Source organism: Helianthus annuus, chromosome 7 (assembly GCF_002127325.2).
Source record: "Helianthus annuus cultivar XRQ/B chromosome 7, HanXRQr2.0-SUNRISE, whole genome shotgun sequence".
In the NCBI taxonomy this organism is placed as follows: Eukaryota; Viridiplantae; Streptophyta; class Magnoliopsida; order Asterales; family Asteraceae; genus Helianthus; species Helianthus annuus.
The window spans coordinates 16,209,919-16,215,270 of record NC_035439.2 but is presented as its reverse complement, the minus strand read 5'-3'; positions in this window follow the sequence as shown (position 1 = coordinate 16,215,270).

Below are 5,352 nucleotides of genomic sequence, written 5' to 3'. Positions count from 1 at the left end.
CATATCCATAAATGCTGCAGGAGCATTTGTTAATCAAAATGGCATAACTGTAAACTCATTGTGACCATATCTAGTTCTGAAAGCGGTTTTAGGTATGTCTTCTTCTTGTACTTTTAACTGATGGTATCCGGAGCGTAAATCTATCTTAGAGAAATATCTAGCTCCTTGAAGCTGATAAAAAAGATCATCAATCCTAGGTAATGGGTATCGATTCTTAATTGTAACTTTATTCAATTCCTTATAATCGATACACATTCGCATCGAACCATCTTTCTTTTTCACAAACAACACTGGTGCTCCCCAAGGGGATGAACTAGGTTGTATAAATCCTTTGCTTAATAATTCATTTAACTGCTTTTTCAATTCTAACATTTCGGTGGGTGCTAACCGATAAGGTGCCTTGGCTATCGGTGTAGTTCTGGGAATTAGATGAATTCTAAATTCTACTTCCCTATCCGGAGGTAATCCTGGTAGCTCTTCCGGAAATACATCCGGGTATTCTGATACTACAGGAATTTCTTTAAGTTCCTTACCCTTAGTGCTAATGATTACCGAAATCATATACACTATTCCTTGCTTTCGTTTATAACTAGCAACTTTCATTACAGAAATGAACTTTGTAAACTTACGTGGCTTATCTCCCGCAACCACGATTATTTCTCCTGATGGCGCATGAATTTCTATGGAATTCTTATCATAGAGGATTCGAGCATGGTTGGCTACTAACCAATCCATTCCTAACACAACATCGAAGCCAGCTAAATTCATAGGTAACAGGTTTACAGAAAATTTATGACCTGAAAGCTCTATCTTACCTTCCTGCAAAATTTGATCTATGCTAACAGAGTTACCGTCTGTTGTTTCTACTGTATAAAGCTGCCTAAGTTTTGTTAAAGTTAGCTTAAGAGCTTGGCAGAACGAAGTATTTATAAAACTTTGGTTTGCACCAAAGTCAAATAATACTTTCGCATAAACGTTGCGAACTAGGAACGTACCCGCTATCACATCCGGAATCAGATCTGCTTCCTGTGTAGACAACTGGAAGGCTCTTGCATTCTTTTTGGTAGTTCCTTCTGCGGGTTTAGCCTTATTGTCAGCTGGTTTAACCAGTTTAGGGCAATCTGGCCTAAAATGTCCAGCTTCTCCACAGTTGAAGCAAATTGTCGATTTCTTTCTTCTGCAATCTTCTTTCTGGTGCCCCGAGATTTTACAGAAGTTACAGTACCCCTTACATTTTCCAAAGTGCTTTCTTTTATGGGTACTGCAAAATGGAGCAGTGGAGGATCGCCCAATTCCTCTTTTCTTGAAGTTGTTACTAGTATTACCCCCTCGGAATCCTTGAGTAATCTTCTGAGCCAATTCCTTCTTTCTGTTTTCATCTCGCGTACGCACCAGTCCGTCAGTCAAGGTGTTGGCTAACTCAACCGCATCGTCAACCATGCTGGGTCTTGCAGCTTTGACGATATCACGAATCTCGCTAATCAAATCCCAAATGTAGCGAGAAATAAGTACCGGCTCTGGCGAAGCCAGAGTTGGCACAATTCTGGCATACTCGAAAAATTTCGAAGTATACCCTCGACAGTCCACATCCACCATTTGGTGGCTCAGGAACTTGTTTGACTTTTGTTCTTTTTCATATTCGGGGCAGAATTTCCTTTCCACCAATTGTCTAAATTCTTCCCAATTCATGGCATAAGCCATGTCACTTCCCTTGGTTTGCAATACCGTATTCCACCATTCTAATGCCTCTTCCTTGAAAAGGTGAGAAGCATACATAACTTTGTCTTCCTCTGCGCATTTACTTATTTTAATTACTGCTTCAGTTTTCTCTAACCAACGTAGTGCGGCTGTCGCCCCTTCATTGCCTGCAAATTCGACTGGTTTACAGGCAAGAAATTCCTTGTAAGTGCAACCAGATGTTGCAACTTTCATTTTCTTGAGTACGGGGGCTTGAACCATATTATTCTCATTGATGCCGCCTCCATTAACACTATTACTGAAATTATCGTCGTGCGTGCATTTATTGGGGTTGGCTTGTGAAGGCTCAACAGGACTTTTAACAGCGGCGACGATTGCCGGGATAACATTGGCTATTCCCTGGGCAACGATGTTTTCTATATCTTGCTGATTTAGAAAATAATCCTCATTATTGTGTTTCGATTGATTAACTGCATTAACTAGTTCATTAACAGCGTGTTCCATCTGATAATTAACAGTATATACAAGTTATTGGCACAAATAAATAACAACTAAACGCAAATAAAATAATCATACTAAAAAAATCACGTCAACACGTATAGCCAAAATTGTCGACTTTGCGACTTTCATATTTTATATATTTTAGTAGGCATCCGTACACACTAGTTATCTAACAAAAGTTTTATTTTAAGTTATTTTACATGAATATATTTTTATTATTTATTATTTTATTATTATTAAACACATAATCACATAACACAACCACAGTCCGCTGGCATCTCAGAAACAACGCTCCCTCTCGTCGTATTTCCATGAGATCTGTCCCCCACTTCTCGGATTTGATTTCCTGCATCCACTAGCTCCTCGCCATAGTGACGAAGTTCAGCCAAGTTTTATGTGCTCATAGGTGGGTTTGGTGCAGGCTCAGGGTCAAACTGGGGAAAAAGGTATTAGGGTTATTTAAGAGATTCTGAAATTGCCAGTCAGTGGTCCACCATTCTTCCAGCTCTCCTTGTAGAGGTCGGGGGTTGACAATGGGATCTGGGATAGCAGGCTCTAGATTAACTGGAAGTTGTGATTCAACTGGGTGATTGAAAAGGTTTTCATCGGCAGGTCCGATGAGGTCACTAAGTGCCAGTTTACGATCCAGCTCCTCCCATGATGGCATTTCTTGGGCTTGCCCGGAACTTTCCCCAATTTCTTTTCCTTTCCCCTTATCCTCCGGATCCTTAGTCTTTATAACTTTCTGTACCGCTGGTTTCTTCCTACGCACACGCCTCCAACCTACAAGTCTTCTTCTCTTTTTCGTCTTTGGTTTCTCCTGTGGTTGGGCCTAGAACACCATTGGCTCTTCAGTATCAGCCTGGTAGCCAGTGAAAGTGCCGGTAGTATCCATATCGGTGCTATGGATAGTAAAGTTTGGGAGTGCCTCCGATAGTTCTTTCATGCTGATAGCACACATGAAGACACACACAAACTTAAGTTAAAATTTTATTTATTATAAAGTAAATTTTCACGAAATCACAGAATGGCAATCAGAAAAATTAAGTATTTCTAAATACTTAATTGGCTTAAATCAGTGGCTCTGATACCACCTTCTTCTGTCACGGCCCCCGGCTCGGTGTGACCCGGTTCAGGAGCCGCAGAACAGAAACCCGTGGTATTTATTATTTGAGTTGACAGCGGAAGTTTAACAGGATCTTTTAAAACTTGAAAATGCAAAATTATTTTATTTCATAACTTGGGACAAACCCCGTATTTTACAATAGAGGAATTTCACGAGGAAATTCCCTGTTTTACAAAACATGATTATTTATTTAACTAAGCCACCACTTCAAGCTTTATTAGTGCTTCGTTGCACTTCTCCTTGATTCACAGTAGGTCACCTGAAACATGTTTTAAAAATATTTCATCAGTGGGGAAATACTGGCGAGTCACTCAAATTTGATAAAACGACACATAGCTATAAATTACAGCATAAGAGCGATTACAATGGCTTCTATCTTATTTTAATCTAGCGCCGTGTCACACCCTGGTGACGATGGTCATACCACTATTGGGTCCTTTCACCCAAGTAGTGATGATTATCACTGATAGGTTGGAGAACCTAACCGTGAGAAATTAGTAATTTGCACAATACCCCACTTTCCAGTGATTCAAGATAACCAAGACTTAATCCTTGTAATTATAACTTTTGTAAATAATTTGAGTATTGTAAAACATTGTTGATAAAAAGAGAATGACTCACATTGCAACTTTAGTTGGGCAGAGTTTAGCCTACTGATAAGCCTGATAACCTAATTTAAACAACAACGCACACGAAACTAGGTAAGTAACTTAATACAACATTTACGATAAGCTCACGAAACAAAACCTTCACCACGAATGACAAAGTATAGCCCAAATACGGGCAGCACTTAAACATCCATCGGATTGGTTTCAATCGATCGGACATTATATCGTAGCAGTGATCGAGTTAATACCCTGTATCGTAGCAGCGTTTTCCTACCTTGAACTTGATTTTCGAACAGAATAAGTGTGATTTTGAAATTTTTCTCGAGCACAGACGATCAGGCCATGCATAGGCAATTTATAGCAGAAAAATGAGTTTTACGCGGCCCGCGTAAAACTTAATAAGAGCTTACGCGGCCCGCGAGGGCCACCTAGTCTACAACTAGGGCTAGCGTGTCACCGGTAGGTCCGCCACGTGTGCGACACGTGGCCTGTTCGCTTATCCGGAGACTTTTTAAGTTGTCGCGGCCCGCGTAACCTTATCTTATGGTTTACGCGGCCCGCGTGAAACCCAAATTTCTTGATTTCTTTGTTTTTCATGCATATTAGGGTTTCAGAGGTCCGGGTTTTCACTTACGGGTCGTTTAGGGACATTTTTGCAGGTCCTTACAGATATATACATGCATGATTCTATAAACATATCTTAAAAATAAATATTTTAAGAATGCAAGAATATACGTATTCCTATACGTACAAATGCATACCAACAAATACTACCAAAACTTGGTGAAGATACCATTATACAAAGTATTATACATTATTATGAGAATACGAAGTTAAATACACAAAATACTCATAATACAAGTATACCTATACTTGGTAATATGTATACGAGTATAATATTGAACAAACGGTACAATTGGTCATGTATATTATAAGCACATGCATATGGAAATATTATATATCAATACTAGTTAAAAATATATTATTTTTAACGAACCCATCGGAATCACAAATGATATATAAACGATGCATGCAAATAATATAAGTTAAGATATAATATTTTAGCTAATCTATCGAACTTGGAAATTTATATATTTATGGAAAATTATATATAGACATCGTATATCGAAAGTACAACTCAAAACAAATACAATTCCAAAAAAAGTCTTACTAAATATTTAAGACTAAGAGTCGTTACAAGACCGGAGTGTCTAACAAAACCTAGCATGTTTGTAGGTTGCAACACGAACCGAGGGAACCAATCTTGAGTACGCACTATTTACGGAACGCAAAACTGTGAGTTCATGTCCCCATTTTCTCATAATTGTTTTTGGATTTATAACTCTTGGGGGTGGAATACATGTTTCAATGGTATGGTTTAGCTAGGGAATGAACTGTTAGATCATGTGAGCGAATAGT